Source organism: Bacillus rossius, chromosome 16 (genome assembly GCF_032445375.1).
Source record: "Bacillus rossius redtenbacheri isolate Brsri chromosome 16, Brsri_v3, whole genome shotgun sequence".
Classification (NCBI taxonomy): Eukaryota; Metazoa; Arthropoda; class Insecta; order Phasmatodea; family Bacillidae; genus Bacillus; species Bacillus rossius.
In genome coordinates this window covers 1,617,773-1,644,476 of record NC_086343.1, presented here as the reverse complement: position 1 = coordinate 1,644,476, position 26,704 = coordinate 1,617,773, and the positions used below count along the sequence as shown (strand labels likewise).

At 40.1% G+C, this 26,704-nt stretch overlaps 1 long non-coding RNA gene across 1 annotated transcript; it reads right to left on the bottom strand.

The window, feature by feature from the left end:
- Window positions 1–1,849: 1,849 nt before the first annotated feature.
- On the bottom strand, window positions 1,850–26,254 carry LOC134540060 (uncharacterized). The gene is made up of 3 exons (XR_010076398.1): window positions 25,553–26,254; window positions 18,614–18,804; window positions 1,850–2,273 (listed from the first exon to the last, which is right to left on the bottom strand). It is a non-coding gene; the product is annotated as an uncharacterized LOC134540060 (long non-coding RNA).
- Between the last annotated feature and the right edge of the window lie 450 nt (window positions 26,255–26,704).

The following is a 26,704-nucleotide window of genomic DNA, read 5'->3' as shown; positions in this document are numbered from 1 at the left end:
CTTTTTAGTTTGTACTACATAGAAAGCATTTTTTTCTTTTCTGTTTTTTTAAAAAATAATTTTATTTTCCAATCTTACTGATGGTGTTCTTGCCAAGTTGGCAGGTGTTTTAATTATATTTTATTTTTATTATTTTTAGCATGATGTTAAATGACGATCTCCAACTGAGTAAAATGAAAGGCCAAACACTCCAATCCAACATAAACTACATAAATTATAAGTCTTATCTCACAATTCTGTAAGGCCTTCTGTCATTTCAAATCTCTGTTCACATACCAAAAATAGATTACATTTTTAAAGGTAACCTCATAAGGTTGTTCAAGAGGTCAAAAAATTGTTCCACTTCAGAATGATTTCAGACTGAAACTTCACTCACTATAGCATGAAAACTGGTCGCTGAAGCCCTGAGAGCACTGTATGAGACTCAGGGTCGCACTGTTCGCGAGAGATGCCTTCGAAGGGGGAGGTTGTGTCGCTTGGCTCCTGATCAGCGAGAGGGCGATGCACAGAAGAAAGTTGATTGTCTCTCTCCGAGCAGGCGAATCGCTAACTGCTTGCAGGCTGAAAGCAGGTAGTTGCGCTGGCTTGTGTGCCACCCTCCAGAGGGGTTTGGTAGAGGGAGACAAGTGTCTCGGAGCCTAGAACCCACTCCTTGTAGAACTCCTGGCCGCTGCCCGGTCAGGCACGTCATGGCAGCGGGGACCACATCCGTACATTTACATGTGTTGCATGACACGCAGATAATGCTGTACTTTCACAGCGAATTATCTGGCTGCATTAACGCTCTTCCTAGATTATATGATGCTCCATCTGAATGCATACTTCCTGCATGTCGTGTGATATAAAGTGTAAAAATAACTTAAATACATGATTTTGTGTAATTTTTGTCTGCAATTTTAAAATAGATTAATAATTAATACACATGTACCGTATATACTCGTGTATAGCGCGCCCTTTTTTCCCCTCAAGTAAGGGAAAAAAATAAGGATGCGCGCTATACACGGAAAAAAAAAAAGGGGGTGGGGAAGGGAGGAGTGGAAGTCGTTAACTGCCAGGTGATTGTTGACGTTTCTGGCCAGCCCCCCACACATACGCACAAGCAACAAGGCCTCTCTTTCACACACACACACACACACACACACACACACACACACACACGTGCGCGCGCAAGCTCGCACGTCTCTTGTTTATTTTTAGACCTTCCCCCCCTCTACACAAAGCCAACGCAGCTAGTAAAATAAAAGAGAGAGAAAGAATGTTGTCGCCATTCCCCCTCCCACTTCCTTCGCTTCCTCGTCCCAGCTGCTACCGGTGAGTCATCTAATCCTCCGCGCGTCTCTGTTACTGCCTGCCTCCCTCCCTCCCTCCGCCCAAGTACCAGTTGTGACGATACAGCGCTTCATTATCTTCCGTCTACACAGCAGAGTTTAAGTATTTTCCTGACGCATCACCACACATCAATTTAAATTATCATTTGTTTCACACGTACAGGTACCACAAAATGTTAGTAAAATTTATTTATGGGGAAAAAAAAAATTTTTCTTTGGAATTTGTTGCAAAAATCGTGGTGCGCGCTATACACGAGGGCGCGCTATACACGAGTAAATACGGTATATTGAAAACAGAGCACAAAAATATGTATACATCTCTGTAATTTTTTGGCATGATATAATAGCTTAGATGAGACCTTTTGCTTGTATTGTTTTTAAAATGACAGTGACATAGTCAAAAAAAGGAACTGGATTGACTATAAAGTATAAACCCTTTCATTGCAGCCAAAGAAATATTTGCTGAAGGACTTAAACGCCACGGATTACCATTATCCTATGTTCACATCAAACGCCTTTATTTATATGTCCTAGTTTTTTTCTCATAAGATAATTTGCACATCACAACTCTCAAATCTTGAACTATGTGAACACACAACTATGAATTATTCCAGCAATTTTTTATAAATATAAAATTAAAAAAATATAATTTTATCCTTCGTCTAAAACCAAACAGAAATCGCTATTAAATTGGCACTGTTTATGACTATTATTCGTATTTTATTTTTATAAATATGGCTTATAATACTACTTGTGACATGCAGTACAGATTTACAGAGGATGGCGTACAGTTCAACTGAAATATCTCATGACAAAACTAAACATTCATTTGTGAAGTAAGACTTAAACCCGCCACCCATGGTACGATGGACAGGCATGTGGCACCACTGGTGCTGGCTACTGCAGTCTTCTATTGTTACAGTTTGCTACTGTACAGTTATCAACCTGGAAACGTGGATCCAAAACACTTGTCAAAACTGAATCTACTGTTTAACTTAACAGTAAAATGAAACATTACTGCTTGCTTACACAACATTACTAATAATTAAAGTATGAAAATATGTAAAAACATATTTAGTTTAAAGGCTACAAAACCACTTAATATTTTTGTAACATATTTTGCACAGAACGATCACTGTGAGGGTCATGACTTCAAAGTGTCACTTCTTGCACACTTTTTTCCTGTCAAGGCAAAGAATTAAATATACTGTACACTTGAAAATTTTCTTCCAGCAATCACTATAAAAAAATTGCATGATTTTACACAAAATGTAAGTGGCAGCAGTTTCCACAGACGTTAGTGTAATTTTAACCCTTGATCTTAATTCTTGTTAAAACATAAATTTGAAGAAGCTTAAGAGTAAGTATTATTTAGGTTTCCCACAAGCAATTTAATGGGCCGTGTAAAATCTTTTCAAGTACGTAGTTCCAAAATTCTCGCAGAGCACAGTGTCATAGCTGTAGGAGGATTATCACTCGCCACGCTGTTTTGAGAGAGCCATCCACTGGCACCGGCTCGTATGATCCGCAACAGATAAAGCTATGAGCATATTGGTTACCTCCCAACTACAACCTTGACATACTTTTATTTGGCTGGCTGCAAGTTCATTTCTGAATAAGCATGTCTCATGAGCATCTACAGCTGGTATAGCCCTTTCCCGGGTAGTTAAAAGTTTTCTTAATATTTAATGAGTGATTTTCAATTAAATTAATTGATAAGTAATTGGCTTTAATGAAAAAATAAATTTCCACGTGAACTAACAATTAAGTAATTAAAGGGAAAATCATTTAAGTAAACCAACAATGCTCTGAGTGTGTATGTATTGTGTGAGTGGGCATGATTATATCTCGAGAAGTTTTAATGGATATCCCTCCATCTCGTGTTGTTTTGAAGTCAGATAACACTGTTATCAAGATATGGTGTAAAGTTGTTGATATTTTTTAAATGTTCAGGAATATAACTTATACTTCAAATTTTCTATATCTGGTTATTACTAGTATTTGTAGTTAACAGGATTGTCAGCTGTTGTAGTAGCGAGGTTCCTTGGTATATGTAATATGCAGTATAATATTCTAGGGGATATATATATTTTTTCTCTGAACATAGATAAGCCTTGTTCAGAGAGGGGCAGGGAGTAGTTGTGGCCACCTGTAAAGCAACTGATTAATCAGAAACTAAAATACTGTTACAAATGTGGCAGGCAAGGGCGTGACACGCCAGTTACCGGACCGACCAGGCGGCCTCGCACAGCCAATGAAGTCACACGCGTATATCTTGGGGGATTAAAGTTCTAGACCTCACCACCCCCTGCCGTCGAATACTCCTTCCTCGACTCTATTATATCACTTAGCGGCCAGGGAATTCCGCTGGTTTACTGAGGCAGAAAGATGGCCGTAGGTATAAAATCAGCGACGCTTCTCTCTGCAAGAGTTGAGTGAAGTGCGAGGTCTGCGAGCGACGCAGACATGGACGATGGGACCATGTGCGTGTGACCTAGTGACACTAGACTGTGTGTGGACAAGTGCATGGTAAGAGGCTAACCTTTTACAATAAATATAATTGATATTTGATAAATAAATATCTGCAAAATAACAAAATTAAAATTCATGTAAGCATTTTCAATCTTTTCTATACCTTTTTAATATTAATATTTTAACCACGGATCATTCAAAAACTTAAACAATTTACATTATCTACTCCTAGAATATCAACATTCTTATTGCTTAAAAAAGGCATCTGTTACAAGCATGTGTGGCGACTTTGGAATGATTATATGGTCTGTGTGTGAAGATGTTTATTCCTTCAACTAATTGTTTCGTCATGTTTGTTGAACGGACGAAACATTTGCCGAAACTTATTTTTTGCATTACTGAGAATAAGTTAGATTCGGATCTCAGATTCAAATCTGGAAAATTATTGGATCGTACCATAGTTATCTTACACACCTTAAAACACCAGAAATTCCTTCGTGCAACAACAGCCTAAGTCAATTCCTTAAATTAATGCATATAAAGCAGGAAAAAAAATTATGTATGCATGTTCAAGAACTCATACGTGTTGATAAAATTGTTTGAAAGATGGATTTCTAAATTAAATAAAAATATAAAAGTTTATTTAAGATAAATAATTTTCCAAACTGAGATTCGAACTTGAAAACAAGCATAATTTTGATATATAAAAATTTAACTAGACAATGGTGCAACATTCGGCTTGGTGCAGACGTTTAAGGAGACCATTGGGTACACTACACAATCTTCAGAATTAAAGGATATGGCACCATTTTTTTTTACCAATGTAGCAGTATTCTGCTTGGTACAAAAGATTAACCATTACGTCCTTAATGTCACACATATATCATTACCGGGTGATTTGACACCAGTTTTTCATTTAAAAAATCTGAACACATATGTATAGATAAGGAAGAATATGAAGTTTGGAAATTTTTTTAAATTTTAATTTAGAACGTAGCAATATTCACCTTGGTACAAAAATTAACCATAATGACCTTAATGTCACACATATGTCATTACCGGGTGACATTACTCCAGATTTTATTAAAACAAGATTATCTGAACATATATGTATAGTAAAGGAAGAATATGAAGATTGGATTTTTTTTTAATTTTAATTTAGAACGTAGCAATATTCTGCTTGGTACAAAAGATTAACCATAATGTCGTTAATGTCACACATATGTATAGTTAAAGTAAGAATATGAAGATTTGATATATTTTTTTTAAATTTTAATTTAGAACGTAACAATATTCTGCTTGGTACTAAAGATAAAATAAAATGTCAATGTCACACATATGTCATTACTGGGAGACATGACTCCAGATTTTATTAAAAGAAGATTATCTGAACACATATATATAGTAAAGGAAGAATATTAAGATAGGATTTTTTTTTTAAATTCTAATTTAGAACGTAGCATAATTCTGCTTGGTACAAAAGATTAAACATAATGTCCTTAATGTCACACATATCTCCTTACCGGGTCACATGACTTCAGATTTTAATAAAAGAATATTATCTGAACACTATGCATAGTTAAAAGAAGAATATGAAGAATTGATTTTTTTTTTAATTTTAATTTAGAATGTAGCAATATTCTGCTTAGTACAAAAGATTAAACATAATGTCCTTAATGTCACACATGTCATTACCGGTTGACATGACTCCAGATTTTATTAAAATAAGATTATCTGAACACATATGTATAGTTAAAGGAAGAATATGAAATTTTTTTTTTAATTTAAATTTGAACGTAGCAATATTCTGCTTGGTACAAAAGATTAAACATCATGTCCTTAATGTCACACATATGTCATTACCAATTGACATGGCTCCAGAATTTAATAGAAGTTTACCTGAACACATATGTATAGATAAAGGAAGAATATGAAGTTTAGAATTTTTTTTTTAATTTCCAACGTAGCAATATTCTGATTGGTACAATAGATTAACCATAATGTCCTTAATATCACTCATATGTCATTACCGGGTGACATGACTCCAGATTTTATTAAAAGTAGATTATCCAAACACATGTAAAGTAAAGGAAAAATATGAAGATGGATTTTTTTTTAATTTTAATTTAGAACTTAGCAATATTCTACTTGGTACTAAAGATTAAACATAATGTCCTTAATGTCACACAAATGTCATTACCGGGTGACATTACTCCAGATTTTAATAGAATAAGATTATCTAAACACATATGTAAAGTAAAGGAAGAATATGAAGATGGATTTTTGTTAAATTTTAATTTAGAACGTAGCAATATTCTGCTTGGTACCAAAGATGAACTATAATGTCCTTAATGTCACACATGTCATTACCGGGTGACATAACTCTAGATTTTAATAGAAAAAGATTATGACGTCGACCCAAGTGTCTCCCCGGTTCCTTCAGGCCGTTTTATGCCTCGCCAGCGCCATCTCTTGAGTGTGTTGTGCGACGCAAGTGTCGGTGACGTGCGACATATGTTTCCTAAACAGGATATGACATTATTTTATTATAAATATATTTTTGCTTTATGTTTTTGTATATTTTTATTATAATTGATTTTGTATTGAAGGGTTTTGTATTTTATAAGTTTTAATTGTTCACCGGGCGCCAAGGCCGCGGCTTCCGCCTGTGACCAATCAGCGTGTTCCGCGGGCTCGCGGAGAAGGGGGGAGACGCGGGCACTCAGGCGCGGCAGGAGAGTGGGAGGGCAGTCGTCGCCAGGACTCGGCAGACAGCGGTCACGCGAGTGTCATCGCTCCGCGCTAGCGGGAGTAGTCGTGGACCCGGCACGAGAAGCGACGGACGTCTTGGGGACGTCGCTCCGGGACGGTGAGGCAAGCGGGCGCGGTATTTGCAGAGCCACTAGACTTTTGCCGTGCGGAGACGTTTTCATAAACTTTGCAGTCGAGCTTGTCGTTGAGCAGCTACGGTCGCGAGTTTTCGTTTTACTTTTCGCACACGTGTGTTCTGTTGTCAATTTGGGCGAGTTGCGATTCTTTGTTTCATCCTGGTCATTCGCAGTCTTAGGTTCTGTGTTATTTTTCTTTTAATTTTTTTCTGGCCTGTGCAGAATACAGTCAGACAGACATCCTATCACGCGCGGGTCATAAGGAGTATATTCTTTACCGTGGGAGTGATAGTCATCACGGGCGGGACGTCCCGTAATTTTCTTAACTGGATCAGTGCGCGGAACCGGGTTTCGACCCACCGCGAATTAGTCACAGGCGGAAACGTGGCAGCCCCATGTAAAGTGTTCGGGGTCTTGTACATAAAGGACCATCAAACTTTATTAGAATTGTTTTCATTTAATCTCTGGAGACTAAATTCCTCGGCCACGCGGCCTGAACCCCCTCTATACCGAACCCTGAGTAGCCGGCAGTACAGCAGCATTGTCAGGAACTAGTCGACCAGACCACGACAATTATATGAACACATACGTATAGTTAAAGAAAGAACTGAAGCTGCACGAACTCTTCTGCGGAGTAGCGTACCGCGTGGCGCATGTGCGGACGCATCTCAGGGCGCATGAGTTCTATAACGGGCCCTAAAACTTCCTCCGGTGCTTGCGTCGGGAATAGGCGTCTGTGAAGGCGAATCTTCTTCAGCACGAACACTTCGGCCGCCTCCGCGTGTCCTTGCTCCGTGCAAAACAGCTCCGTCCTCACTCTCAGCTCTGTTCGGGCGTCCGCGAACCGGGATTCGAACCTCCTGACAAACTCCGGCCAGGGCATATCAAACTCACGAATGATTGTCCACCACGTTTTTGCGTCGGCACGTAGCACACCGCCTACTCTCTCCGCCCACTCTATCTCCGGTACTCCGTAGCGACTCAACCGTCCGCGACAAGCGGTTAAGAACTGCCTAGGATCATCACTGGTCCGCCCCGCGAATTCCGGAAGTTCTATGGGTCCTACCGGAACTACGCGCCGCCTCTCCCACGTGACGTCACAGCGCTCCCGCTCTGCCGCCTCATGTTTCACGTGCGCCACACTTTCGCATTCCGTACAGATATACCAGTTACCCTCTGTGCTGCCTGCCTCGCCCCTGGTTAGGCATTTCCGGTGTTTGAATGCCCTGCACTGCTTGCACCACGTGCCTTCGCTTGCCTGTCCGTCACACGCCGTGTTCGTGCACCTAAGATAGTCCGGTGTCCTAGCTGGTGTTCCTAGCGGTAGGTTACCCACGCATGACTCTAAACACACACACATGTCCGCCCACGACGTTCCCAGTACATCGCCCACGTGTTTGGGTCGCGCACATTTCACACAGTACATCCCGTTCACATTGTACAGTACCTCGGTTTTCACTGCGCCTGCACTGCTGCCCTTTCGCGCGCTGTCCGACATGATGGTGTGTGGTGGTAAGGCCGGTATACTGCCTTGCTTCTCCTCGCCACGCGGCCCGGAAGGCGGTCCACTCACACACTCACCCTGCGAGCTGTCTGCACACAGCTGTCAGCGCCCGGGATGTGTTGTTTGTGCGCGAATTCCTGGAAGCGTGCTCGCCTGGCTGGCCACGTGGCCGGCGCGCCAGAGTAACAAACTATACAAAATGCCCGCGGCACGAATCGGTTTATAGGTGATGAGACACCACGTGGTCACATATTAAATTACGTAATACGAGGAAAAAGACCGAGACTGGTCGTAAACTAATTAATGAAACAGTCCCCCAACCGAGAGTAGCTCCGAGGACTAAAAGAGAGTGATTGAGACGAAATTAAAGTTAACAGAATTACTTCGCAGAGAATACAAGTGGTGAGGTCCCCGGAGTGCTGATGCGTCTGCTCTCGATCATTGATGGCGGAAGACTGGGCTGAGGTCATGGCTCGCTCGACTAACATGGCCTCCCGCCGAAACAATTGCCGTTAAAAGATATTAGCGAATTCGTGCCACGGGAAACTGAATTAACATGACAAGAATGCATTGAAAATTATGTAACAATTTTTTAATGAAGAGAAAAGATTGTACAAATAATAATTATTAAGATTGAAACGTAATTATTGTCTGGCTTCGGGTTTCCTCGGGAATGTCCGGAAACGCTATGATATTTTAATACATTATTTAAAAATAAAAGTACATAAAACCCTCCCGGCCGATTTGCCGTCACGTTGCACTTAGGGAATATAAAACAAACAACACAATTATATATACTTATATTTTTTTGGGGTGCGGCGCACTGGCTCAACAGCGCCCTCTTGCAGGGCGAACACACACGCACGCACACGTACGCACGGGTAGGCGGGAGGTTTGAATGGAGGGTGGATGGTGTTTGGGCGGTGGCATATCGGACTTAAAAGGGGCCGTAGGCCCGGACGATGTCAATGTAACACATATGTCATTACCGGGTGATGTGACTCCAGATTTTAATAGAATAATATTATCTGAACACATATGTATAGTTAAAGGAAGGATATGAAGTTTGGAATTTATATTTAATTTTAATCTAGAACGTAGCAATATTCTGCCTGGTACTAAAGATTAACCATAATATCCTTAATGTCCAACATATGCCATTACCGGGTGACATGACTCCAGATTTTAATAACAGAAGATTATCTGAACACATAAGTATAGTTAAAAGAAGAATATGAAGTTTTGATTTTTTTAAATTTTAATTTCCAACGTAGGAATATTCTGCTTGGGACAAAAGATTAACCATAATATCCTTAATATCACACATATGTCATTACCAGGTAACATGACTACAGATTTCAATAGCAGAAAATTATTTGAACACATATGTATAGTTAAAGGAAGAATATGAAGTTTTTTTTTTTTTAAATTTCCATTGTAGCAATATTCTGCTTGGTACAAAAGATTAACCATAATGTCTTTAATGTCACACAAATGTCATTACCGGGTAACATATTCCAGATTTTATTAAAAGAACATTATCTGATCACATATTTATACATAGTAAAGGAAGAATATGAAGATTGGATTTTTTTTTAATTTTATATTAGAATATTGCCAAATTTTGCTTGATACTGAGGGCGTACGGTGTTGTGGTGAAATTATCGGAGAAAGTTAGTGGGCGCCACCACGTGAGTGGGCACGTGGACCCGGCTGGAGACCCTAACCCAGGGCGTTACGTGGCCCGTGTGTGGCGAGATATTGGCCCTCTAGATATTAAACACGCTGCTCTCGACCCTACCTAAGCCCGCTCTCAGCGTCGGGGGCGCTTCTAGTACGCAGTGGGTTCTCAGGGCGTCCCACACGCCGCCGGCCAGGTTGGGATCCCACGTGGCCCCCCCGAACACAAAAACACGTAACACAGTTAATTGGTTTATTCTACTCATGATTTATATCCGTACACGCTCCTTCACTGATACAACTGAGAAAAACGCCCGAGGCACGAATCGGCTTAGGTGAGGAGGCGAGCCACGCACGTGGTCGCCCCAAGTCGTTACATATTACACTGATGTTACAAAAACTCCGAGGAGTGAATATTGAATATTTATACAGTCTCTCCGACCGAGAGAGGCCTCGAGGATGAAAAGAAAGAGATTCGAATAAATTAAGCTATGGAATTATTACTCAGTGACTCAACGGTGATGTCCTCGGGGTGTCGACAGAGACGTCCGCTCTCGGCCGGCTGTAGAAGGAGACTGGGATGAGCTCATGGTTTGCAGGTGGCAACATGGCGCCCTTCGCGCCGAACACAATTACCGTTACAACATTCTGCGATTCCGTGCCCCGGCGAAAGTTAAGTAAATCATAAATTACATTAATAAATATATAAAAATTACTGGCAATTTAAAGTACATTAATGTTTACGTAGTTATTGAGAATTTATATAAAACATTCCTACCCTCGTCCAAGTCCGTGCCTATTCGGGTCCGCCCGGGCAACGTCTATAGTTTTATAATTAACGTTATATTTAAATTAAAGAAATACATGGGTACACTGCAACAAAACACTGGGGCGAAAGAATGAAAGAAAAAGGGTTACAATATTAATTAACACATTTAGGGGTGCGGCGCACTGCAGCTAAGCGCCCTCTTGCTGTAGTTTGTGGCGCGCAGTTTGAATCGCACACGGCTACGTACGTTACGACACAAATGCCGGGTAGGAAAGGTGTTGGGAAAGGGAACGGAGGATGATCAGGCTTGTGGGGCGAAGCCCCGGCTGACGTCAATACAAAAGATTAACGATAATGTTCTTAATGTCACACATATCTCATTACCGGGTGACATGACTCCAGATTTTAATAGAAGCATATTATCTGAACTCACATGTATAGTTAAAGGAAGAATATGAAGTTTTGATTTTTTAAAATTTTAATTTCCCACATAGCAATATTCTGCTTCGTACAAAAGATTAAACATAATATCCTTTAATTCACACATATGTCATTACCGGGTGACAACACCAAATTTTCATAAAAGATTATCTGAACAAATATTTATAGTTAAAGGAAGAATATGAAGTTTTTTTTCAATTTCTAATTCAAAATGTAGTAATATTCTGCTTGGTAAAGAATATTAACCATAATGTCCTTAATGTCACCCATATGTCGTTACCGGGTGATATGACTCCAGATTTTATTAAGAGGAGATTATCTTAATACATATGTATAGTTAAAGGAAGAATATAAAGATATGATTTTTTCTTTAATTTTTTTTTCGAACGTCACAATATCTGCATGGTACAAAAGATTAAACATATTGTCCTTAATGCCACACATATATTAATACCGGGACGTAATGGTTAATTTTTTTGTACCAAGCAGAATATTGCTACGTTCTAAAATAAAATATATTAAAAATTCCAAACATCATATTCTTCCTTTAACTTTACATATGTGTTCAGATAATATTCTTCTATTAAAATCTGGAGTCATGTCACCCGGTAATGAAATATGTGTAACATTAAAGACATTGTGGTTAATGTTTTGTACCAAGCAGAATATTGCCAGTTAGAAATTAAAATTAAAAAAAATCAAAACTTCATATTCTTCCTTTAACTATACAATTGTGTTCAGATAATCTTCTTCTATTAAAATCTGGAGTCATTTCACCCAGTAATGACATGTGTAACATTAAGGACATTGTGGTTAATCCTTTGTACCAAGCAGAATATTGCTACGTTCTAAATTTAAATAAAAATAAAAAAAAATGAAAAATTGCATATTTTTCCTTTATACATATGTGTTCAGATAATCTTCTACTATTAAAATCTGGAGTCATGTCACACAGTAATGACATATGTGTGACATTAAGGATATTATGGTTAATCTTTTGTAGAAAGCAGAATATTGCTACGTTATAAATTAAAATTAAAAAAATTCCAAAATTCATATTTTTCCTTTAACTATACATATGTGTTCCGAAATCTTCTTCTATTAAAATCTGGAGTCATGTCACCCGGTAATGACATATGTGTGACATTAAGGACATTATGTTTAATCTTATGTACCAAGCAGAATATTGCTACGTTCTAAATTAAAATTTAAAAAAAAATCAAATCTTAATATTCTGCCTTTAAATATACATATGTGTTCAGATAATCTTCTTCTATTGAAATCTGGAGTCATGTCACACGGTAATGACATATTTGTGACATTAAGGACATTATGGTTAATCTTTTGTAACAAGCAGAATATTTCTACGTTGGAAAATAAAATTTAAAAAATATCAAATCTTATATTCTTCCTTTAACTATACATATGTGTTCAGATAATCTTCTTCTATTAAAATCTGGAGTCATGTCACCCGATAATGACATATGTGTGACATTAAGGACATCATATTTTATCTTTTGTACAAAGCAGAATATTGCTACGTTCAAATTTAAATTTTAAAAAAATCCATTTTTATATTCTTCCTTTAACTATACATATGTGTTGAAATAATCTTTAAATAAAATCTGGAGTCATGTCACCCTGTAATTACATATGTGTGACATTAAGGACATTATGATTAATCTTTTGTACCAAGCAGAATATTGCTATGTTGGAAATTAAAATTTAAATAAATCAAAACTATATTCTTCCTTTAACTATACATATGTGTTCAGATAATCTTCTTCTATTAAAATCTCGAGTCATTTCACCCAGTAATGACATATGTGTTACATTAAGGACATTGTGGTTAATCTTTTGTACCAAGCAGAATATTGCTACGTTCTAAATTAAAATTTAAAAAAAAAATATTAAAAAATTGCATATTTTTTCTTTATACATATGTGTTCAGATAATCTTCTTCTATTAAATTCTGGAGTAATGTCACCCGGTAATGACATATGTGTGACAAAGGACATTATGGTTAATTTTAGTACCTAGCAGAATATTGCTACATTCTAAATTAAATTTTAAAAAAAAAATCCAATCTTCATATTCTTCCTTTAATATACATAAGTGTTCAGATAATATTATTTTAATAATAAAATCTGGAGTCATGTCACCCGGTAATGACATATGTGTGACATCAAGGTCATTATGGTTAATCTTTTGTACCAAGCAGAATATTGCTAAATTGGAAATTAAAAATTAAAAAAAACTTCATATTTTTCCTTTGACTATACATATATGTTCATATAATCTTTTATTTAAAACTGGTGTCATGTCACCCGGTAATGACATATGTGTGACATTAAAGACGTAATATTTAATCTTTTGTACCAAGCAGAATATTGCTACATTGGAAATTAAAATTTTAAAAAAATAATAAAAATCTTAATATTCTTCCTTTAACTATACATATGTGTTCAGATAATCTTCTTCTATTAAAATCTGGAGTCATGCCACCCGGTAATGACATATGTTTGACATTAAGGACATCATATTTTATCTTTTGTACGAAGCAGAATATTGCTACGTTCAAATTTAAATTTAAAAAAAATCCATTTTTATATTCTTCCTTTAACTATACATATGTGGTCAGATAATCATCTTCTATTAATGTCTGAAGTCATGTTACCTGGTAATGACATATGTATGACATTAAGGACATTATGGTTAATCTTTTGTACCAAGCAGAATATTGCTACGTTCTAAATTAAAATTTAAAAAAAATTCCAAACTTCATATTCTTCCTTTAACTTTACATATGTTTTCAGTTAATCTTCTTCTATTAAAATCTGGATTCATGTCACCCAGTAATGACATATGTGTGACATTAAGGTCGTAATGGTTAATCTTTTGTACCAAGCAGAATACTGCTACATTGGGAAAAAAAAAAAAAAAAAAGGTGCTATATCCCCCAGTTCTGAAGATTGTTTGGTGTACCCAAGGGTCTCCTTAAACGTCTGCACCAAGCCGAATTTTGCACCATTGTCTAGTTAAATTTTTATATATCAAAATTATGCTTGTTCCAAATTAGAATCTCAGGATAGAAAATTATTTATCTTAAATAAACTTTTATATTTTTATTTAATTTTAAATACAGTCTTTCAAACCATTTTATTAACACGTATAAGTTCTTGAACTTTCATATATAATTTTTTTTCTTGCTTTATACATATTAATTTAAGGAATTGACTTAGGCATTTGTTGCATGAAGGAATTTCTGGTTTTTAAGATGTGTACGATAATTATGGTACAATCCGATAATTTTTCAGATTCGAATCTAACTTATCCTCAGTCATTGGATTTTATCAAGCATGTTTATCCGCAATGTTTTTGGTGGATCAAATTTGTGATGGTAAGGTTAAAATTGATTTTAAATACTTCATAGCATGCTGTCTCATGTCTTTTCCTAACTCCGTGGTTTAAGGCTACAAAATTTAGCATCAAAACTGATAATACAGAAAAAAGAAATCTTATTTTCCACATTTCCACATTTTTTTTTTTTTTTTAATGGGGTGTCAACCAAATAGTGTAACATTTTTTTATTTACATCTTTATTTGATCTGTTATACTTACAATTGGGCTTTCACACAGTGACGAGGAGTCCCCTCCATCTCCCCTGCAGGGAGTCAGGCCGTGGACCATGTGGGAGAATTGTGTTTTCAGGCTAACCTAAATTTGTTGTTCAAGTGTACCGGCCATAGAAACGCCTCTACCAAACTAGCACTCTCACTAGTTAGTTTATCAGGACGAGAAAATGTTTACATGAGTCAATAACTACTTATATTTTGATTTTGATGCTTTACTGCATTAGTCAGTACCGTCATATGGGGTGAATAGGGACATTTTTTAATGTTTTTAAAAAATTATCTGGTGTCATAATTTTGTTTTATTTTGGTAATACATTTATATAATGCTACAAATCACAAGCTATTCACACTGTTTAATAACATTTTGTTTGATCACTTCCCCAAATATTTACAAATTTTTTTCTTGGTGTCCCTATTCCCCCCAACGCCGGGGTGAACAGGGACACGTGTTTATTTTACTTTGTTTTCCCTATCCAACACCCCTATGGGGTCAATAGGGTTATTATTTATCTACTTTGTTAGTATAAATTTGATATTTTGTTGTAAAATTAAGACAACCAATACATTTTTTTAATGATTTAATTGTTTTAAAATGTAAAACTTAATGATAGAAAAATTTTCCTATGTTCTAATCAGATACAAAATCCAAACAAGTTTAAACATGGAATCCGAAACATTAATACATATACATGAACTAAGATGAGAGTGGGTTTGGGTTGAACTTATAACGCCCTCTTCGCACTGTTGGTGACTTTAGAACAGCAAGAACATCAGAACCTGAAAAATCATACTCATCTGGTAAGTACATCAGGAAACATAAAAATGAGCACTTGTTCGACTGGCGAAGAAAGGTTCCGTTGTACCGGTACTTGTCTGACAGAATTTTCCCTGTCACCTTTCCTATATAAAACTTAATACCCTTAACATAACAAAACTTTACCTTTACCCGGTACCCTTCCTTCAAAGTCTCAATGCCTCCAATCTCAATGTCTACTTCATCATTACGTTCATCTATGCCAATGGAATTACCTTCATCTGAAGGCAGTTCTTGGCTTTCATCTTCAGTTGAAGATTCTGGATCATCAGGTTCTTCTAAGTCTGCTAAAGTAACACTGCGCCCAGCTGGTACATTCAGCCTCTTCTTTCGCCCTGTTGGTATGACTTCATTGCTTGCATGTGTCGTCCTACCGGTCCCTGCTACGATGTTGCCAACTAGCCTAAGTTTAGACCCTGCGGGCTAGTTCACAGGTAGAGCGGAGATCCTCAGGGCCGTGAGGTCGCCACGTGGTTGGCAGGGAGCTGGATCGGTAGAGGTGGCGGCCTTGTGCGGGCGGAGCTGCTCAATTACCGGCGGAACTGTACACTTGCGAGGCGTGACACACAACTTGCCTGGTCTAGGTCTGAAGTTCGACTGCCGCGTTCCGCATCACTGCGCGTCACCTGGAGCCGGCTTCCCGCAAAAACGTCCCAAGCACGGCAGGACTCCTCAAGCCGCGAACTACACCCCCACCCTGGTGAGGCGACGAGGGGACATAACGACCTGTGCGAGCGTAGGGAGCACTTGGGACGACATCACATGGTACCGCATTTCTTTCAAGAAGTCTGTAAGACTATTACTTGCTGTGACTGGGGCAACATTCTCTTCACCATCTTGTATGGTAACAACAGCTGGACATTCATGGGGAAGCCTATTTAGTACTCTGTTTCTATCTAGAGGAAAAATTCCTGCTTTACAAAATCCAGCCTGAATATCATGTTCCAAGCCCTTCCCCATCAAATGTAAAGTTTTCTTCAGAAGAGAAGGAAAATATTTCTTGTCGAAGGGCCTGTTGCTGCATGTTGCGTTAGTTTTGCTCTCTTCAAGTACTTTCCTCCAACTCACTTTAAGGGGTCTGAAAAGAGCCACATCTAAGGGTTGGGTAATATGGGAGGAGTTTGGAGGTAGAAACACAAACAATATGTCATGTCGTTCACACAGCCTAACAACTTCTGGAGATAAATGATATCTAAGGTTGTCACCTATCAGGAGCTTTCTTCCCTCGAATCGACGACAGTATAGCACTGCAACTCTCTGGAACCAGTCCAGAAAGCAATTCCCATCCATCCATCCAGATTTGCTGCAGTTGAAGAAAGTGCCTGTGGTCCACCAAACTCCATAAATCATATAGGTATATGTTGACTTGTAGATTACGTAAGGTGGCAACATCGTACCTGAAGCAGTTGCTGCCATCATAACAGACACACTAGACTTGCTTTGATTCATAACTCGCTCTGGATACTTGCAACCTCTCTTATAAATGAGTTTCCGGCGGCCTGGATCATCAGAGAGTGCAGTTTCATCATAGTTTATCAGCAAGTGTGGTGGTATACCTTCCACAGTTGCTTCCAATTCATCAAAGAATTTGTTGATGATCACAGGAGTTACACTTGCTCGGGTTGGTTTAATATTCTGACACATGCGTTGTGAGAGTGTGGTCTTGTGCCTAGTCAGAAAGTTCAGAGCCCAATCATAGCCTAGCATGTGGTTTTTAAATTTAGCAATGTGCTTTCCCTCTGTCCAAATGACACTTCACAAAACAACGTAAATCAAACGCACTCAATGGATAACCCCATTCAGCACACTTAAAAAGACAATCAACAGTGGCGAGGCGTGAGGTTTACATGAGGGGAAGCAACAACTCCGTTCACACCAAAACATGAGGGCGGGGGGGGGGGGGGGTCCGGGGGCCCTCCCCCGGGAAAATATGGATTTCAAGGTACAAAATGGTGCTATTTAAGTAGTTTTCTTAACTGAACATTGACTATTCCACAGGTAGAAAAATTGACATTTTTTTAAAATAAATTATTTTTGAAAAATAATGTTTGACTTACATTATTCTGATAGTAAAATACATATTCTACATTACTTATATACTAAGTGGGAGTGTAGTATCATCGATATCTGGTACAAAAAATATATAAACAGACAACACATGGCAAAGTAAGTACTTAAAATAAAGAGAAGCAGCACATAAAAATTTACTAGAATAGTAAAAATTAAATGTTGGTATTTTTTGTACCAACACAAAAGAAACTATCTTCATACGTGATCAGAAACTCTGTTAACTGGTACGTGGTTATTCACAGTCACTCCAGCGAGATTGCAACTCTCGAGCTGGGATCCCGTATCCGCCACCCGCGGGACGCGGTCGGTAGCAGTTGGCACTGCTAGGCCGCCTCCCGTACGTCCACAAATCCCCCACGCACTGCCAGCCTTTGGTTACCCAATATGGCGCAGGGAACTCCCAGCCAACAGCCCGCGAGAGAGATGCGCGCGCCCCGAGAGACGACCGCCTACTGAAACGCCACCTCGCCACCTGCCCTGCCGAACTGTAGTGGACATAGCCAAAGCAGTTGGCGGAAGAATTCCACCGTCTGCTTCGGCCATGTTCGCGCCAGTTCGGCAAGAAAGCGCTACCTTCGTAGCTTCTACCACGTGTTTTACAGCCAATCCCCTCCTCGAACCTTTGTACCGTGCCACCCCTCCTTCCGAAAGGAAACTACTGCGGCAGCCTTCCTGCTGAAAGCGGTCCTACCAGCGCTTCTAAACCTAGCAACGCTTCTAAAACAGCATGTTTTGTGTGTCAACGAGTTCTTTTCTTATAGCGCACAGCGCACAGTATTGGGTCCCAAGAAGATAGTGTAAAAAATACTTACACCTAACTGCACGAGCCAAAGTAAAATACTATTCTGAATAAAATATTTATTTAAAAAATACAATGCCTGGAAACTGCCTGGGCAAGCACTGCTTGCCTTGCTTGCCCTGACGAGATGCCACTGACAATCAACAAGTTTCTTTTCAAGTTCATCTGATAGAGAATTCTGACCACCTTTATTCTTAAGACGAAGATGCTCACCTGTGTCATTCTTGAATTTTTTTCACATAGCGATGTAAGGCTGACTTGGAAGCTCCAAAATGCTTTTGTGCCTTCCTTATGGACATACCACGGTTAACTTCCTGAACAGCTCTTTGGACATTTTCTTGATCAACAGGACGATGGACTCTTGATCGAGGATCTCTTTTGTAGTTCCTTGGCATTGTGAATTCCTGCACAAGAAAATATATTCAAATTAGGTTAGACTAGAAGTACTTTTTTTACCTTCCATTTCAAACTTTTGTATGTTAAAAAGTACCTATGTAATTATGTTATTGAAAATAAGTAGGCCTGACTTACTTTTTTTTCCTTACAAATTCATAGTTTCATATATTTTTAAAGGTGTCCCTATCCACCCCAGTTTTGTTTTAAAAATTACTCTCTTTGTTAAAATAATTAGTTGTAAAATTCAGAACAGGGATAACTTAAATTTATTAATATGAAAATACCAAATTACAGCAAACATACAATGCTATAACCACAACATTTCAACACTTCAGAAGTCAGCACTAGTGAACTTTTTTTTTTTTTTTTTCTGGTCTCAGGCGGTGACGCCAAACAACCAAGGTTGGAACCTTAATGGGATAGAAACAGGGGAGTAGCGAAAACAGACCGAAGGAAGAAACAAAATAACCAGGGGGTTGCAAAATCATAAAATTACGCGATTATGGGAAAGAAAAGCAGAGATCACCCGAAAAATTTCAGGTGACGAAACTAATAGAGCTTCCGGGAACTTGAGCGGGAATGGAACGCGTAGGACACCCAAATCATGAAAAAATAATGAACGGTCCAGAAGAAGGGGACATTCCAGCAATATATGATTTACATAGGCCGTAGGGGCACCGCACGAACAGGTTGCGGAGGGCAGTATACGAAGCTTAAAGAGGTGGGAGGGAATAGCAGCATGGTGGGTGCGTAGTCGGAAGGAGGTGACAAACGTTCCTGCCAAAACGACCGAACCGATGCAGGATGTCAACATCTAATTTAGGATGCAAAGAGGTATAGAGTGAGTCATGGGAAAGTACATAAGAGTGCCAGACATCTTCCCACTCACGATAAATAAGGCGGCGCAACATAGGGAGAAGTGTGACAGGGAAGTCTGAGTAACCGCGGTACCCTCTACAGACGCCAATTTCGCCAACTTGTCAGCCAGTTCATTCCCAGGTATACCCACATGACCCGGGATCCATATGAAGGAGACTGGTGAGCCAATTAGTTCTCGTTGATAGCAAAGGGAGCGAATTTTCCAAAGTAACGGCTCGGCCGACGGAGCGGTCGAGGAGAGGGACTGAAAAACACTATAAGAGTCTGTGAGAATTACAGACGGCCCTAAACCTGTGGAAACGATGCTTAACAGGGCTTGATAAACAGCAAACGCTTCGGCGTAAAAAATTGTAGTAAAGGAGGGGAGTCTAAAAAGCTTAGAAATCTGTGTTGAGGGAATAAAAATCGGCCTCCCCAGTTTTGGACGCATCGGAGTAAATACGAACATGACCAGAGAACCCACTCAGGGCCCGAGAGAGGTCCTGCCGCGTAGTAAGAGGGAGCTGAGTTTTCCGTCCCACGGCAACACACCTTGGTATGTAATACTGTACCTCATGTGAAAACTCATATCGAGAAAAGGAAGTGGAATGGGTGGAAGCAATGCTATGAAAAGCATCGACAAAGATGGGCGGAATTGGTAGATCGAGTTTATCCACTGCCCGAGAACATTTGAGATACGAGAGAGGCGGGTAGTCAACTAATACTTACCCCAAACCCAGCGGAACCGGAGTTAAAGGGGCATGACATGGCAATCCACATGTAGATATGGAATCGGGGTCGATGGATACGCACCTGAAATGACTCGTAGGCAGGTGTTTTGAAGGCCTCCAATCTATGGATCAAGCGGGAAGGGGTGAACGAGAGGACAAGACATCCATATTCGAGAACGGAGCGAATAGTAGAAAAATAGAATTGCTGCAATACCACTGGGTCCGCACCCCATGACCTACGAGCAAGGACTTTTAAGAGCTGAATCCGCTTCTGACATTTGTTACGAAGGTGAGCTACATGAGCCTCTCCTGTACAGCAAGCATCAAACATAACACCTAAGTATTTGTGAGATGTTGCCAAAGGAAGAGCAATGCCATTAAATAGAGGGAGGGGCACACCTACTGGACAATGCTTTTTGGAAAAGTACATGACCCGACACTTTGTGACAGAAAGCTCAAGGCCGTGGAGATCTAACCAATGTCGTAAATGAAGGAGAGCGGAGGTCAGAGTATCGGCAGCATCAACATAGGTTTTACAGGGGTACCACAACACAATGTCATCGGCATAGGAGAGGGAGCGAACCAGCGGGCCCAAATGAAATATTACATCCTGCGTATAGAGGAGAAACAAAATTGGACTCAAAGCACTGCCCTGCGGAAGGCCTAAACAACTAACCCTAGAGAGCGTGTCGCCGGCGGCAACCCGAGGAATATAAATCCTTTCGGTAGTAAGAGCTTGTATCAGACGAATGATTTGGACCGGAAAGCCAGCAGAATCCATTTTGCGGTACAAGACAGGAAGAGAAACTCGGTCAAATGCCGTTTGAAGGTCGAGAAAAACAGCGGATAATATACCTCGCGCTTGCATGCCTTCGCGGATGTAGGAAAAGAAGACACTAAGCACGTCCGATGTCCCAAGACCTTGTCGAAACGCAAATTGTTCTGGACGGAGTAAGCGGTGATGTTCTAAAAACCACAGAATGCGAGCTTTCAGTATTTTTTCAAAAAGGATAGCGAGGCATGATCGTAGCGCAATCGGACGATAGGACGTGTGACACGATAGGGGCTTATTGGGCTTAGGTATAGGAATAATATAGAATTTACGCCACGCCTCCGGAACTATAGATGATTGTAACATAACATTATACATACCTAAGAGGTAACAGGAACTGGGAATCGGCAAATGTGCAAGAACCGAGTATGATATTATATCTGGACCCGCCGCCGTATTACCGCACCGGCTTAAAAGAGCCACGAGTTCACCTTCGGAAATTGGCTGAAGGGGAAAATTGAGGGGTGGTCTGGGGAGGACAATCGATGCAGTATACGGGAGAATGGCAGATTCTTCCGGTACAAAGTCCGGCGCTATACTGGACATGAAAGGGGACCATAAATCATACGGTAGAGGAGACCGTACAGCAGGATATGCACTACTTACAAAGTGATTGTAACGTCGCCATAACTGTGATGTAGACGTCGAACGGGAGAAACCTGAACAAAATTTCATCCACGCCTGACGTTTACGCATTTTCCAAACACGTTTTGCGACAGCTTGTTGACGCTTTAGAGCGATGTAGTTTTCCAAATTAGAGTGATGTTTGTATTGGTGAAAGGCATGCCGTCGTGCAACGTTCACCTCATCGCAGTTGAACGATCCCACCATGGAGCCGAGCAACGTCGTTGGGACTGTCCGCAAATATTAACTGGAATAGAACATGTAATAGCGCGACATAGTTGCATATAGAACCAGTTATAGCACTGCTCCAATGAGGCCGACGTGATAATAGGGGCGACTTTATGAGTTTCACAAAGCAATGATTGGAACAAGGACCAGTTCGCCTGAAGGGTATTGAGCTTACAGTAAGTGGGAGAGAACTGAGTAGATGACTGACCGAAAGGGTTGTTAGAGATCAACAATGGGAAATGGTCACTACCCCAGTCATCCGGTAGGACCTGCCAAATGAAATGAGAGTATAAATCAGAGGAAGCGAGGGTAATATCAATTGCTGTAGGTGAAACCGAGGGGTGACCATGTCAGGTAGGTTGACCAGTGTTAAGTAAAAGTAGACGCAATTGATAAATGGAATCCAGAAGGTGTGTCCCTGCAATGTCCGTTTTGAGATTACCCCATTGAATATGGTGACAATTAAAATCCTCACCCAAAATGAGGCTGCCGGAAAACTGGGGAAAAAAAAGGGTCCAATCGGAGGCAGTGATACAGAGACGGGGGCGAACGTAAATGGAGACAACAGACAACACACTACCCTTGAGGTGAAGATTAACAGCTACTGCATCTACCTCAGCCATCCCCGGAGGAAGTCGAAGAGAAAGGTCCGAGTAAACCAATGATTCATGTAAAAGAAGCGCCGTTCCCCGACCGGGAAGGGTGGATACGATATTCCGGTAGCGTGGAATACGAAGAGGTCGAGAATTTAACCCAGATTCGGATATCATGAGAACGTCTACGTAGGTAGACGTAAGAAACTGTATGAGTGGAAATCTGTTAGAATGAAGAGATCGAGTATTCCATTGCAAGAATGTTAGCGGATGTTGAAGCATGGAAAAATATGCAAAGAGGCGCTAAGAAAGGTGAAAGAAATTAACCTAGAATAATCTGAAGGAAGGATTGAAACAATCCTTCCTTATCAAACGATACTGTCGGGTTCTGCCGTACCATATTAAACATAACTTCCAAGGTATCCATTAAGGAGGTCAGTTTAGAGCGAGTGTGCGCGGAATATGGACCCGCGGAAGAAGAATGATGCTCGCGGGAACCATCGGGTAGAGAGTCTTCCCCTGGGTCGGCAGGGCCCCTAACTGGCACCTCGGGAGAAACACGGGAAGTGGCAGGCGACGGAAGATCGGTAGGACCAGGCTGTAGAGCATGCATTGAGAGGTCTGGGGTGTCCGGTCGGAATTGAGCATAATAACGACGAATATCAGGAGAGGGGGAAGATCCCTGACCCACCATAGGGGGAACCGCTTTGTAACAGGTCAAGTAGCCATCGGGCCGACTATTCTGCTTCACAGAAGGTGACTGAACTCTCTGCGCATATGAGTGATCAAAGCGAATTGGGTCAACTGAGGGAGTTTGCACTGCCCCCGATAAGTGGGGAAAGTCTGTTGGTGTCAAGTGGGGACGTAGCGGTCGACGTGCGGCTCGAGATGGTGGACGAAATGAAGTCTGTGTTGTAACCAATTCCTTGGCGGCATTGTATGGCAAATTATTGTGAGCCATAACACGCTTTACCTCCTGCTCGTACTCCCACATAATGCAGTGTTTCTTATCAGTAGCGGGATGAGACCCGTGACAATTCACACAACGTGGGCGAGAGGAATGAAGACACTTGTCAGGCTCATGGTCCTCACCACAGTCCGGGCAGAGCGCTGTCCGGGCAGAGCGCTACCCGGGCCCGACAGGTCTTAGTGGAGTGACCGAAGCGGAAGCAGCGGTGTCACTGAAGGACGGACTGTAGTGATGGGTCGTTCGTTAACGATTCGTTCAAAAAGAACGAATCTTTGAGAGAACGAAATCTTGCGATTCGTTCGCGATGTAAAGAACCGGCTCTTTGAGAGCCGGTACCTTGAAAGATTCGGTAGAACGAAAATGCGGAGAGAACGAGAGAACCAACCGGCTCTTTGAGAGCCGGTACCTTGAAAGATTCGGAAGAACGAAAACGCGGAGAGAACGAGAGAACGAGATGAGAGAACCGGCCACGCGCCCGGTCTGATTCGTTCGTGAAATGATTCATGACGTCAGGAGTCTGAAGAATTAGTAATCACAGCGTGAGCATGTTCATAAGAGCAAACGATAACTGATCAAATAAAATAGGGTAAAATGAAAAGTATCTATACCTGAAAATGTCAACTGTTAAGTAGTGGTTTAAAATTGCGTTTTCACATTCACATACACAAATTTGGGGGGAAAAAAAACATGAATTAAAAATAACAGGGAAAGTAACTACAAATGTTCACACTTACCATTTAGGTGTTAATTAATGTACCTACTTCATTTTTCTCTCTTCATACTGAATCGCAGTAGTAGTATTCAATTTTTGTCTTTTTTTCTCTAAATGTGTTGGTCTACATGTAAACACTTTACTCTCTCTAGAGTGTAAATAGCCTGTATATTAATATTTGTAACTTAAAAAGTAATACAATATAAATAATCTTGTTTCATATACGCAACTGTGATTCACTGGCTACGAAAAGCAATGTTCAAGTACTAGCTATAATAGTGCGATTACAAATTAAAGTTAAGAAAGATCACTTTCGTACCTAACATTCTTAGATTTAATGCTCCCGTATTATATAGAATCACTGCATGAAGCATTTGCAGCGATCAACAGTCAATAATTTTATAACAGTCAGTATACAACTAGACGTTTGAAATTTCATTTACCCATGCAGAGTAGATAAAGATAACCACCCACGCGATCCAGCCTCCTCTCGTTATCGGGTCACGCGATAACGAGGGGAGGCTGGAAGCAAACACGTAGCCAATACTCTAAAGGATGAACGAGTTACGACACCTGATAAAAGAGCCAGATCCTATTCACAGAAAAGAACGAAATGACCGAGATGAACGAATCGTTCTGAACGAATCTTTCACGGAACTGATCCGAAAGTACCGGTTCGGTCAAAAGAACCGTTCTGCCCATCACTAACGGACTGTACTCGTGGGGAAACTGGGAAACGTTCCTTATAGATGACAATAGCATCTGGCAGCGATTGTCCTTCAAAAGTGACTTTGACCAATTTGATGGGTTGTCGCGGGCCAGACGGAACAAATCTAGTAAGACGTTCCAGGGACAAAACTCTGTGTGAGGGGGACTCAATACCCGACATCAGGTCGTCAACGTCCAGAGGTACTCCGTAAATTAGGCCTTCCCTGATTAGTAAGCTCTGAGGAATGAAAGCTGAGAAATTATGTGCGCGAGGGATCTCGGATCGCAAGAAGCGATTAGCGCCATGGAGAGAGGTAAAAGTTAATTTAAGTCTATGCGGACCGGCCCTTTGAATGAACTCAATGTCCGGATTCGGGTGCAGCTTACGGCCGACAGATAGGGGATGGAGGTTACCGACATTTTTGTCATTAGATTCTATAAGAACAACATAAGGACCTGGGTGTCGATCAGGAAAAACAAGGTTGCAGCTTTGGTTGTACCTTATTTCTGAAGAATCAGGAGGTGCCGAATCAGTCTTGCGGTTAGCCTTAGTTGTCCTAGCTTCTGAGATGCCTTCATCCTCTCGTAATTTTCGTTTGCCTTGTTGTGAAAGTTCAGATTCCATAGGTATTATATGTAGCGATGGTAATGATGAATCAGAAGTTTCTAGATTATTCCATGATGTAGCCACAGTGCGAGCACGACGATCGTTCCCGCACGGGACCAAAAACACTTCTCAGCACTAGTGAACATTTGTGAGGTTAGGGAAATTCCCTCCAATTTAATGGTTGATAATAATGGATGCCAACCGAACTGAAATAAAAATTCAAAATTTTTGCTCCAACTCTATCATACATAATGGTTTTTACAACTTACCAGCACTGGCATAATTATAACAGGCATTAAATATGGAGAAGCTATAATTAATTAGTTTTTTTTTAAATTTTTGTCCCTATTCACCTCCACGTCCCTATACACCCCAGATGATGGTACACTAATGTAACTTTAGTATAGCAGTATTAGGAACAATATGTTACGGCTGGCATGTGTCAGTCCCAGATACTGGATCATAAATCCCACACAAGAAATTTAATAATGGGTGGCTATCGATACCACACGGCAGTAGGGGTATTTTGCGTCCCTTCATTCGTTGCACTGGACACTTATGCGCTGCAAATGGTCTTGAAGCAATGGCAATGGAACATAACTGCTTGTGCGAGCTGAGTGAGCGCTAGTGGTTGTCATCAGACATAAGAATCAAAATAGCATCGCTGGAATTAAAACACTGTACATTGGACTTGTCATTGTTGCTATGCATCAGGGGCTTTCCGATAGCTGCTTGGAACGAATAGTTTTGTTCCCAGATTTTGGTTACTGATAGTACTAACAATTTCGAATCAGCCTTATGTTTTGTTCGTTTGCTGGAGAAAAAAAAATTGGCTATTAACTGTGCTGAAAAGTAATGATCTTAATATAATCGAGTTTGATTTGTATTTTATAGATGTTCCAAAGAAACCACACAAACATTCTTGGAAATTAGTTCTTACATAATTTATGGGCTTCATAAATAATTGTATTACTTTTTTGAATTTTAAATGAATATAATATTCTCTATAATTGTGACAAGCCCATATAATAATTCTATGTTTTTT